The sequence below is a fragment of the Gouania willdenowi genome, chromosome 10 (assembly GCF_900634775.1).
Source record: "Gouania willdenowi chromosome 10, fGouWil2.1, whole genome shotgun sequence".
Taxonomy (NCBI): Eukaryota; Metazoa; Chordata; class Actinopteri; order Blenniiformes; family Gobiesocidae; genus Gouania; species Gouania willdenowi.
In genome coordinates, this window is record NC_041053.1 from 10,282,101 (window position 1) to 10,295,983 (window position 13,883).

Sequence of the window (13,883 nt, forward strand, 5' to 3'; positions counted from 1 at the left end):
CTGCGGGAACCTCCCTAATGGGGCCCCACGACTACCGGTCCCTGCATCAACGTGCTGATGTTATCAAACACACCGAAAAAATGAAGTGGACATATCCCTCAGGGCAAGATGATAATGAAAAGAAAAAATGTGATCGTGGTAAGTGAGAATGTGTAAACTATGTGTGTTACATTATTAAAAAGTTTGTCCCAGTTAGTCCCAGGCACTTTGTCCCAAACTCCCAGTCATCCACCCAGCACCAGAAAAGTTAACTGTACATTTAAGTCTGTGTAAAGTGAATTCAGCCATTTACTTCTAAACACATTCATAAAGTGTGTTTATATGTATATATGAACCATTCAAATTTGGTTAACAACAAACTTCTGTGGGATGACAAACTTAGAGCACATATTTATTCTTACTTAAACATCAATTTTAACAGCTTTATGTTTAATAGTCCAGCTTTGCTTACACATCATAAGTCTTGTTGCCAATGGCTGTGTACATTCTGTACATTCATAGACACACAATAAGTTAGTCCTTTGCTGCCAATGATATTTTATCCCAGAATAAAGTATTTGTTGTCAAATGGTAAAAATAATACCAGCGTCAATCCTGCTGTCAATATAGTCTAGACTGTGGCTAATCTGTAGAATTGAAAGACGTTTTGTCAAAGTTTTTTGGAGCACCATCACCACAACACCAACAACAGCAGCAGCAGCAACAGCAGACCTCTCTAGATTAAAGTGGGAACTTATTTAGTTTAACTTTTTAAAATGAATGTTAAAGTTTAAAATATATCATGGGAGGTATCTGATTTAATATGACAACACAAATATTTTTTTTTTTAAACAATTGTTTCTTATACTATTTTCTTTCTAGTAATATCAACCTCAGATCATGAGGGGGGTCTTGAAGAAGAAGAGTAGGACATGATGAGACCTTCATGCAGCAGCAGCAGCATGGCAGCACAGCATTCCATCACCACCTCCTCACCATGACACCACATCACCAGAAGGTGCTCAGATAATAGTAAATCAAATAATATCAGATGATCCTGCGCTGTGGACAAAAGCTATCAATGACAATGCTCGGTGTCAAATTGTGAGAAAAGAATCACTTCAAATAACAGACATGGACTTCACCAAAGTTCAGAAAATCTACCTCAGAGATTCACCAAAGAAAATTATAAAATGACAATGAGAAATTGTTAGAAGAACCAATGTTCGTGGTTAGCGTACTCTTACTTGATACTTCAATTCCTTGTTTTTTTGCTTGGTTGCATTTTTATCATACTTAAAATTTTGTCACGTCAGGGGCACTTCCGTCTAGCCAGGGGCTTGTGTCCCATCAGGGGCTTCCACTACTGCAAAAATTCAGCCCCGGCATTTTCTATCCAGACCAGTCCACTCCATTATCAGTGTAGACGCCGTTATTAAGTCAGTGATGCTCAACATGAGGCTTTTTATGTCTTAATTTGAAATATTCTTCATCCAGAAAACCTTAAAAGGGGGACATTTTTTAACCTCTTTTTACCTTTTTCCATTGGTCATTTTGCAACGTCCTTTGTCCCATTTTTGCCCCTTTTCAAAAAACTTCTTTTAGACTTAAGCTACATTTTGTCAATAAATATAACAAATTAAAAATAAATTCTTTTTTAACTTTTATCCAATTTTTGGCGGCTTCTCGTGTCCCTGTAAGCCCCGCCCCTCCTATACAAACTAGCACCTTTTGACTACAGAGGTGAGTATTGTTCAGTAGCTAGTTGTTTGCAAAGCATAGATTGTTCTTTGGAGATTTTTTGGTATAGAGTGGGCGTGTCTTAACCGCTCCAAGACATTTTTTTTATTTATTTCCCCATGAGTGGAAGGTCAGCCAAAACCTGATATTATTTACTCTTTATTTATTGAAAATGAAGTGTCTGATTGGATTCAGGCCATGCAACAAATAAACAGCCCCCTAAATTTGTAGCCTACAGTATGATTTAAAAGTGTGATTATTAAACTCTGGGTACGATCATAAAGTAGACATGTCATATTTATGGATCTGTAGTTAGATGGCTGAATGGCTTATAGTGGCGTCCAAATACTGCACTAAAGTTGTTTCCTGCTTCGTTGGGACAACAACATCCATCCACCGTAATGTTTTTGGTCTTCTTAGAAATAATGTCATAACATTGAAGGAACTGGATGGATGACACTTTACGACAACATAATATGCTAACGTTGATGCCGACATATTGAGGGATATTACGTGCAGTTAAAGGCTAACAGTTGATATAAATGACTTCAAAGGCATTTCTTATATGAATTAGAATTTTTTTTTCTTATTTAGCTTTAGACCGATCATTGTGCGTAGGTTTCAGGTCACACGTGCACACGACTTCCACGCAATAAATATGCTCTGTGATGGAGTCAACCTACCTTGCTTCAGTGCTGAGTCTAATCAAATACAGTCAAGTGAAGGAGAATTGAGTATAAAAGCAAAAGTGACAATTTTTTTGGGGTAAAATTATCGAAACATCCGCAATTAATTTAAAAAAAAAAATTCAGTCAAGGTCCAGTCATAAATAGTCCACTGACCGGTACTGGTCCCCGGCACAGGCACCCCAGATCTAAAGTACTATCATGTGATGGGTTCTATATTGCCACACACGTCTGTGTTCTATGCTGTCACTACTAGGGATGTAACAATTCACTCAACTCCCGATACGATTCGATTCACGATACTGGGTTCACGATACGATTCTCTCACAATTTATTTTACAAAATGGGACTGTAGACAAATTTTTTTTTTGGGAAAAAAACTAGAAAATACTATACTATTTTCCTTTTGTTTTTCATTGTCAAAAGATTTCCTTGATAAACTATTCAAAACAATGCAATTTAACTAAAAATAAATCTTGAATGAAATAAATAAAGGAATAATACAAATGAAAATGAAGCCTATTAATTTAAATTCTGGTTCTATAATAAACAATGCAAAACTGCATAATAGTTATTTTTCTTTTAAAAGTGCAACTGAAAATGTATTTTGTGCCTTAACAATTAGACTTTAAAAAAAAAAAAAATGTCATTGCACTGATTTACGTCATATTTGTTTGGACCAGCAGAGGGCGCGGGTAACACAGTGGTCGGTTGGCATGCAGATATCTTGCAATGAAGAAGAGAAGCTATGCTAGCAGACAGAGCTAATAGAAAAACGTGACTTTTACAGATATTCAAGTAATATTACAGATATTCTTTCGGTGTTAAAGGGGTAAATAATCATTTATTAATATATTTAAAAGTAGAAGGCGGCCAGAAAGAAAGTATTAGCAGACTCCGCCCGCCGCCTACACTTGTGGATAGCGCCCTCTGCTGGTTAAAAAAAGTACTGCGATTCAATTTTCAGAAAATCGATATCAACCGTGATACCTATGAATCGATTTTTAACTGCCTTACGATTAATCGTTACATCTCTAGTCACTACACATTTATTTACTTGGTAAAAATATTGCAGGTGAATTTGTTCTTAAAATGTAAAAACTCCATGATTATGTACATTTAGGTTCTCACCTCAAAACCCAAACCTTAACAATGTCAAACACAACAACTAGAAAAGAGATACAAACTCAACTAAATTACACAATGAATATACTCAGATTTAGAACGCACAAGCATGTTCACATACAAGTTTGGTGTAATAAGTTAACTTACATTTGATATACAGTATACATGCTGTCTTTAACCCTAATGTGTTCAAAATCTAAATGAAAATCCAAATGAACTCAGATGCAGTGACTGAATGAAGTGGCCTTAATATGCTAATTAAAAATAACCTGACCTGTGGGGTAAATTATGATTTAACCATCTCAGATAAAAGCTTTGTTATCCCATCTGCTCTTGGCAGTACTTGATGTCTCTTAAGTAGGTATGAATAACTTGTTATATTCACGGTCTGTTCTGCTGTAAGGCAAAGAGTGCTGGAGGGATAATAAACAGACAGGTTTAATAATGGAACAAATTATAGTGTTATTCTGCCATGGCAAGTCACATTTAGACCACTGGCCCCTGTAGCCTCAAACCATTGGTAAACAGCAAATAAACAGGTCGAGTTCTCGGCTTGTTTTTGTTGATGTCTGATATAAACTCAGAGCTTCAGGGTGCAATAGTTCTACTGGGATAAACTTGACCTGTCTGTCAGTCACACACACAGCACTGTGTGTGTGCAGCTACTCACCAAAGTCCATGTATCCATTCCTTTGGACTGTAATCATTCAATGTCACCTGAGGTCCATAAAGCTTTTAGCCTTCCACTGGTTTGGTTAAGGATTCTGATTAAAACGCCACACATCATAAATTCCTGAGGTACCAAAATATTCACTAACAGTAAAAGTTTAGATTTGTGATAAACTTGTGTTACAGGCCAGGGACGCTGGAGCAGGAGTAATCATACAATCTGTTTAGATGTCATCAGCACATCATTCTGTGCTCGTTCACACATGAAGGAGACCTTGAAGTGTGTGTGTGTGTGTGTGTGTGTGTGTGTGTGTGTGTGTGTGATCGGCCCCTGTTAAAATATACTCACACAATTGATAAGAAATGTTGTTGGTTCTGTAAGTGATTGCAAGCACTTAAAATGACTCCAACAGACAACAGGAAACAAAGACTTAATGAGTAATTAAACCCCAAACCCACTGAATATATATGTATGTATTTGGGTATTAAGTAGTGCTGTTTATTCATCCCACTCTTGGGTATTTAGTTGTAAAATTTCAGAGTTACTGGCCTCTAAGGGTTGAATGTCGGCTATTACAAGTGAATTTTGATATTGGCTGAAACAGATTCTTTAAGATTCCCATGCGTCATCAGCTTTCACTGTTAGCCCCAATAAAAGCTGAGAGGAGGGAGGAGGGTTTCCTCCAATCACAGCCCTCAGTGAGCATTGATTGACAGCCTAAATGAAAGAACTGCTCTCTTCAGCTGTGAAATTTTGTATGTGCTTCTATAAAGAGCAGATTATGTGCTAATCAGAGGGTTTATCAAGCTATGTGTATTTACAGACACATCATGTGTGCATTCCCGTCTGTCTCTCCGTGTCCGCGGACGTTCTTGTTGCGCGTGTGTGTGTCTTCCTGTGTGTGTGTAAGCAGCGCATCAGCCTCTGCTGAGCCATGAACGGAGGCTGGAACGCCAGTGATAGTGTGTGTAGAGTGTGTGTGTGGGTGGGTGCAGCTTCATGTGGGGATTGTTTTTGTCTGATTATAGTATTTGATCACAGATGTTACTGTGCACTGTGAGTGGGCGTGTTTTAGGAGTAACGCCCATAATCAAGGCAGTTTTTGAATTTCCCCCCTACATTTAATTTGGTAAAAGTATATTTTAAACTTTTACTGAATCAATGCAGGTAGGTCATCTGTAAAATTGAAACCTTTTTTCTTATGTTTATATCAGTTACAGATATTACAATTACAATTTTAATTTACAATTTCTCAACAGAAATACTTTTATATTATACTATTTTCATACATAAATTAAATATTTTCAGTCGGAATTTTATCAAAGAGAAATTTACTATATTTTAAATACTACGTAACTTATTTTAGCCTTTAAATACATAAACAATGTTTTAAGCAAATTTTAAACTATTTTCCTCTTCTCATATGAACAACTTAATTAACTCAGCAAATTAATTTTACAATGATGAGTTCACATTTTAACAGTCCAGACCTTATGAGCTCATCGGTAGCCCTTTGGTTTCAGTCCTTTTCCTATGTGTGTTGTGCAGTGCATGTTTCAGGTTTCAGCTCTGTTGTGCACAGCTAAGTGCGATTGCGTTCACCTGTTGAGGTACTGCACATGGAGCAGTATGAGCGTGAGCCGGCATGCGCTTGGAGCGGCACATGCACCCAGCATTATGCGCTCGGAGCACTCAGGCAGATCGCTGCAACAGTACGGTTATCACAAAATCCCACGGCACACGGTTTGGGAACCACTCGTTTACAGCAGCTTTAACTAGTAATTGTTAAAGAAAATAACTCCTGTTCAACAATTCAACATTTGAATGTAGGACTGATAGAAATCACTAAAAATAAAAACAGTTCCTAGAATCTACAGTCCATTTAATGTCGACTTATCCGTTTTCCACGTTATCTTAGTAAACCTCAAACTTAGTCCCAGTGACTCGCCTAAGATCTGCATTTGAGGTATCGATCATCATTGTGACTTGCAATTTTTTTTATATTCGTTAATATAAAGTAAATCATGAGAATTTAAGATGTATAGTCTTATTTACCAACAATATTTGTGAATCTTGTTTGTTTGTTTTAAAAAAAACCATCTCATTGATATCAGAAATTATGCATTAACTAATTTATTTTTTTAAAAAAACCCCATCCTGATCAATTAGAAAGTAGCACATAAACCTTCAGAGCCCAAGCAATAGCCATCGGGGATGTGATTAATCACCTTCTGTTGGAGCAGCAATGGACTGCATGCCAATATTATGTTTTATGTGCAAATCAATTAAAGTGAGTGTATGAAATCGTATACAATTTATTACGAGGTTATTATTAATCACATTTTCTCCATCAGGGCTTTAAATGACCCTGTTTTATAGAAACACTAACATAGCTGCTCATATTCCTGTTTTAATGAAGTGCAGCAGTAGCTTTAGAGCTTTTATTGATTTCAAACTTTATGCTCAAATACACCAAGCAGTGCTTCCTCACTTACATACACGGGTTTTAAAAAGCACACCTACAACTTTATGTTAATAAACATTAGGGATTTCAAGCTAACTGGGACCATGTTGTGAATGCTTACTGCATATATTGACAGCTAAGCCAGAAGGCTGCAACATCTCATTCGTTTTGGTCTAAAACGGTCCTTTTGGGTCAACGTGAAATTAAGTGTGTCCTCCAAATAAAGTGAGGAGGGTATTGGAGCACCAAAGTAAAAGCCCCTCTGCGCTGCTGCTTAGCTAGCTCTGAACTCGCTGCTTTTTCATCGTAACCTTTGAATGATTATGTGTGGATTTAAAGGAAGCAGTGGAGCAGGGAGCTCTGACATTTAGAATCTAGTGCAGGTTTTTAGAGCCTACAGGGCAGCTGCTCCTTTCATTTCTCCTCCAACAGCACTTGCGTGTCTCAGCTCTCCCTCATACACAAACTGACACCTGCAGACTCACGCTGCAGTGAATCAGACAACAAGACAAACTACAGGCACTGCTCCAAGACTGCGTGACAGCATAAATCAAAAAAGCTCAGGTAATTATGTTTTCCTCTCTGTCACATTGATGATCAGTACCCTTGAGCCGGCTTCTTGTCTATCACCCTTCCATCTCCACCGTCTCCAACATTCAGCATCTTTTCTAGATCTAATCTCATAAAGTGTCCCTCAAGGTTGGCGGAGATGACTTTTTTTTTTACATCAAACAAATGTTAGCAAATAAGAAAAGAGAAAATGAGAAAAAGGCTTGAGTGTGTGAAAGATGCAAAGAAGCTTGAAATAGCATAGAAAGAATAGAATAAATACATTAGCTTTATCGTCACGTAAGTGCTATGTACACTGTATGTTATGTTATCATGGTTGTGTGTCTGTGTGTGTGTGTGTTGTGATGGGCTATGGGTGTGTGTACATGTGTGCTCAGTGGTTGAGAGTGTGGCTGTGTTTGAAATTTCATACTAATGTATTACTCATTAAGTTTGACATCAAAATGAGTATGTAGTGTGTTCACATTAGATAGTACTAGTGCAGTACCCAGGAATGTATATGTATATATTTAGCACTGTTTTATAGGCTAGCATACATCTGCAGCTTGCTGAGAGAGTTTGAACTACAAAATAACTTTCTTCTGTTGATTCTTGCTTTTTATTTTTTTATTTTGCTATTGAAAGAGGCCATTACATCTCAAAATAACTTCACTAATCAATTGATCTTTATTTGTATAGCCCCAATTCATAACATGTGTTATTGCAAGACACTTCACAGAAAGCAGGTTAAAGACTTTACTGTTTGTTATCTAATTACTTCATGACTTTGATGCTTTAGACCCACATTACATAAATACATTTTGTCCTGTATTGTTGAATATTAGAAAATCAAATTTAATTAAAACACTGTTATGTGGGTTGGAATTGCTAGCTAAAAAGTCCAACCCTCCTCCTACATCCAGGCTTGGGACTCAGAGAGAACCTATGACGTCATTGTCAGCAAAGGAACTTGCTTTATTCCAGAGAAACTGTGACATAAAAATGTCTTAACGTTGAGCTGTTCTGCAAAGCTACATTTATGAAATTATGATTAATGATTAATGGTATCACTGCAGTCCAAACAAATCCAACGTTGCATACCCTTGAACCAAGCAGCAACCATGTTGAAAGTCTCAGCTCCGTCTTTCCCTGAACCGCAGAAATATTTGAGCCACACATAGACAGAGATTCCTTGCTTTTATAGATAAATAAAGTATGTGAGAAATACTTGGATGTATACTACATGGTATACATCCACCCCATGATGAAGTGTAAGGGGAATGTAAACTCATCTTGGGACTAGCTTCAAACTAAAAATCAAACATCCCCCTTTCAAAATAAAAGCCTCTCTTCTTGTCTATATATATATATATGATATATAACAAAGTGGCTTTATAGAACAGACAAGCACATCAAAAACAGTCGGAAAATTGCAATACAATTATTGAACACAGAACGTTTTGCTTTTTGTCTCCTCCAGATGATATAAATAAAACAGTCTAACAGACCCATCAATCACATTGCTGTAAATTAGCACATCAAAAAAAAAATAAAGTGCTGAAATAACATCAAGCAGTCCTTTCTAGTAGGCTACAGAGGACATAGCAGCTGTGCTGACGTCACGTAATGACTTCTATTTCTTTTTCTTCAGCCAGTCGCTGAGACAGACCAGCTTGGTTACATTTTATGGTAGCAAGGCTGCTCTTTTTGTCTGCAGTATGTGGCCTGCGAGGCTAAACAGTCTCTCACAAGGTACACAGGGTTAGGGTTATCCACTTGGCAATAACATTCGTCAGCCTGTCGGTGGCAGACTTGCACATACGCGTGGTGGTCTCCAGTGTAGTTTGGTGAAGAGCTTTGCTATGAGACCTTTCACACAACTTCCGTATTTTGTACCGGAAATACGCAATCGTTGTGGAAACTTACTTCCTGTTGTGGTCAGCCAAAAAACAGCCTTATGTATCATTCCACCTCTTCCCTGTTAACGGTGAAGCTAGACAAAAATGGTTTCAGGCTCTTTGGCGGGATGAAGGACCAACGTTCACTATTAAAAAGGGGAGTACTTACTGTATGTCTGCAGCAGACACTTCACACCAGAAGACTACGTCTTTGGGATCATTGTTCACCACTTGAAACCAGAGTCTGTCCCCAGCCTTTTTCCTTGGAATGATTACACCTCTTTAGGAAAAAGGGAGTCTGTTTATGAGCGGTGCCAAAAATGGCAGCCGTTAAAGTCGGTAGGAGGAGTCGACGTAAAAGAAATTGCAAAGAAAGCTTTGAAACTAGACCATGATTATGCGACGACGACAATGCCCGCGGGTAAGAAATTCCACCACCTTTAATATTATGTCTTCTTCAATAACTGTAACTATTTGTCAATCTTTTGCCACAGCTAAGTTAAAGGTTGTCACTACACTTAGGCCATTCACGTTGTGTCATATTGCTTTTAACATCACAACCACGGCTATTATATTGCTTTAATAAAGTAGTACATGTCTTATATACTATCCATACATAACCCTATAAATCTAACCCTAAGTCTAAGCGCTGTCACGGAAAATTTGCGGTTGACCTCATTTGGAGACATGATTTATTGCTCTGGTTGAGTGACGGAGTCCAGGCGAGGCATTGATGTTTTTATAAAAAAGGTTTATTCTAAAACTAAATAAAAAGGAGTACAAAGATGGACAAAATTAGTAACAGCCCCGGGCGGACGTCCGATGACAGAGTGGCCCACAGTTCTAACTCATCACGTGTATTCCCCCTCAGTCCCCCTCCCTCCTGCCCCCCAGGAGATAAAGAGGACAGAGGAGGTGAAAGAAGAGGGTGAAAAGAGACAGTTTCTTCTTTAGGTCAAAACAATCAGTTCTCTGGTATCTCCTGATTGTCGTGAGTGTTGGAGGTGTGTGCGTGTATGGTGTTTGTGTGTATGAATGGATGTGTATTGGGTGTGTATGTGTGACTATGTGAGTGTGTGTAGGCATGTGAGTGTGTGACGCCTCTGTGTCTGAGGGATAAGATGTGTTTTGGGAAGCTGACCTCGAGAAGAGAGCAGAAAACATGAGACAGCAGAAATGAAAAGTCTCAACTTAAAGCCTTAAAAAGAATAAGGTCTATGAGTAAATATGTTAATAAACATAACTAACAATTTTTGCCCTGACAGCGGACATACTAATGATTAATCATTCTAGTTAACAGGTCAGTAACAGTTAACCTGAATGCTCTCTAATGTTACTTACCTTGATACTTATGGACAAATTCTTTATGGAAAAATTTGTATCCTTTATCCACTTTCTTCTTCTTGGTGACAGAGTTTTCTTCCACGACTCTTGCCACGTTGGCAAAGCTAATTTTTGGCAAATCCGTGAAGGAAGTTGTGTAGACTCTCTGATCTATTTTAAATTGCCCGGCTTTCTGCTGTGTTAACATTTTACTGGACGTCCGCATACACTACAATTGTGTATGAAGGGTTAGCGTGTGAAAGGTCTATGGCTCGCTAAATTGCTAAAGTCTTCTCTGCTGACGTTAGCTGCAGCTGCACTCGCAACCGGGTGCATTGTAAATGTAAAAGGCTAAACTTGAACTGCTTCGGTGGTAAGCAAACTTTTTCTTACAAAGAACACATATCAAACTACTTTTATCAATGGTGCTGTCAGCGCATTTTTTATATTTAAATTTCCCATTCATTGGACCAACACCTCTTGCATGTTCCTCCATTTTACGTCTCCTCGCCTTACCCTTCCAACTACAGTGGGAGCAAGCTCAAACACAGTGGCCTCGGATACATGATGTTTTTAATTTGGAATTATTTATTCCAATTTAAATCATTCAGAATTAAAGTGTTCTTCTTTGTGTTTACATGGAAATGGTAATTTCCGAATGAGGTTTACGTGGAGAACTGGTATATTAGATAATTCCGCTTTAGGTCTGGGGGTTGGGAAGGCTCTGATTGGACAGGGGGAGAACGTGACCTATCACGTCTATCAGGAGAAACACACAAAAAACCTTTTACTGTCAGCTATAACACAGACGACCACACATGAGAACTGTTTTGACGCAGCAGCTTGATAATAACACGGTTTCAGTTTGGACCGCGGAGTGGAAGGAAAATAGGAACTAATCACTGGTAAATAAAGCCCAGTAAACCGCTGAAAAACAATCACCAGGAATAAATAGTTGCTCCCTGGTAAAGATAGTAGCTCTAACAACTGGTAAAATGATAAACTTGATGATATTACAGCCTGTACATGCAGTACGGGAATGTATTTACTCCACCTCCGGGTCCTAGTGCCTGCCGACTGGTGAAGCCTGTTCCGTTTACCGTGTTTACAGAGGTCCGTGTGCGTTTAAAATGTCTGTGTGTGTCCGTGTGAAAGGCTTACATGTTTGTCTCCGTCCATCCAATCTTTTCATTATATTAATGTGTTTTAAGGCTCTTATTAAATAGTCTAGGCCGGAGTCCGGGTCGCCGCCATCTTTGATTATGTCGTCACCCGCACGTCATCGCCACAAGTCACACAAGTGCAAAACGATCTGAATTAACTTAAAGCGGAATTACCCAAGAAAGAGGAATTATCTAATTCGCAATTAAAAACGGAATAAACCAGCCACCTACTGTATTTTGGAATTAACTTTAATTCGGAATGAAATTAGGAATTATGTGTTTACAAGGTCAAGTTAAAGAGGAATGAACTTTTATTCCGCTTTAAACGCGTAAACGTGGCCAATGACAGCCAATCAACATCCACTTCAGGGTGTGAGTGACTGACTCCCACCCCCAACAGCACAAGAATTAGAGGTCCAATTCATGAAAACGGATTTTTTAAAAAGACAACTTGCACATTAAAGCAAATAAATTAGAAATTAAAAATTAGATTAACGTGATTAAAAAAGATAACGCGCTAATTATGACTATAATTACTAATCTCCATTAATGTGTTTATTTAACACCACTATTTGAAATACATCTCGGGAACCTTGGAAGTATACTTCAGTGAGAACAATCATCATCCTAATCATACTAATAGTCAGATTAATTACACACAAATATGTCATGTACATAAACGCATGGTGAAAATATCTGCATATATAATACCGTATTTAAGGAGAAATGTGCATGTTTCACTGTTTGCTTGAAGCACAGCTGCTGCCATTGCCCGCCAATATGAGCTTGAGATTCTTGTCGAGGGCGGGGCAGCAAAAAAAAAAAAAAAAGAGTTAAATATATTGAACGTAAGAAGAAGGAATAAAAACAAATGTACCATTCTAACTGTTTTTATTATAATCATTTCTCATTTCTGTAACATAAGTTTTGAAAGCTGTATTATGGACCTGCCAAAATAAATCCAAAAAGCAGCTTGAAATGTTCAGCACCCACTGTAAGTTAAAAAAGGAGAGAGTAAAGTTGTTATTATTTATGATGCATGATACGTGATATGTGATACATATGAGATTAACATGGAGGGATAGACTTGCTATTAGTTGTAAATCACCAAGTAGGAGAGAATTAAAGGAGGAAACGCATTTAAAAGTCAAACAACGTAGATTATGGGATTTAAAGTGTCTAACAATGTAACTCCATCTTCCACCCGTAGCCAGTAGATGCCGATTTTTGTCGTGGGGGGGCGGGAGTAGATTAGAACAACAACTGCTAAATCTATCACTTTATATCCAGACAAGAGTGTGGGGTTTGCTCGTGTGCTGTTCCAGACGGCTTGTTTTCTTGGTGTATCACTACAAACAACAGATTTATGAGTCCACGGAGCACCCGCGGTGTCCGCCATGTTGTAAACAAAACTCTGAGCTGCTACAGGAAGCAGGAGGGTCAAATGTCATTGGCTGCATCAGTACTTTTTTACTTGATTTAATTTTGTGAACCTTTACATTTTTATCATTTCCTAGTCACTGTGTTTTTGGCACTTAAAATATTTGTACATTATGTACATTATATTACATCATTAGATTTTTTTGAATGAATTTGGGAAAACTTAAATGAAAACTTTTGATCACTAGGGAGGGCAATGTCCCCCCATGCAAACTCTGCGTATGCTAATAGTATATAGTACACAGTATATACTCATTGAGTCTGTAGTGCATGGTACAAAGTATGCCATTTCAAACATACTTATTTGTATACTCATACTTATATACGTCAGTGAGTGACGATGTTAAGTGTATAAAAGTGCGTTGCTTAACTGTCTATAAATCTATTCAGTCATTAAGTTGGAGGATAGATTGTCTATACTTCTGTCAGGGTCATGGATACTCCTGAAGTCTGTACAGGTCGTGACTCATGTGGCTCCAGCTGAGAGTGAATGTGCAGCCACTAACTGATCTGCTACTTTGCGTCAGTCTTCCTGTGACTCTTCATCTGTCTGTAAGCACCTGCTTGGTTATCAGTAATCAGCCACCATTTAAAACTTTTAACTAGGGATGTAACGATTCACTCAACTCCCGATACGATTTGATTCATGATACTGGGTTCACGATACGATTCTCTCATGATTCATTTTACAAAATGGGACTGTACTTAAATGACTGAAAAATATTCCTAGAAAATACTGTACTATTTTCCTTTTATTTTTCATTGTCAAAAGAATCCCTTGATGAACTATTCAAACAATGCAATTTAACTAAAAACAATACAAAACTGCATAATAGTTATTTTTCT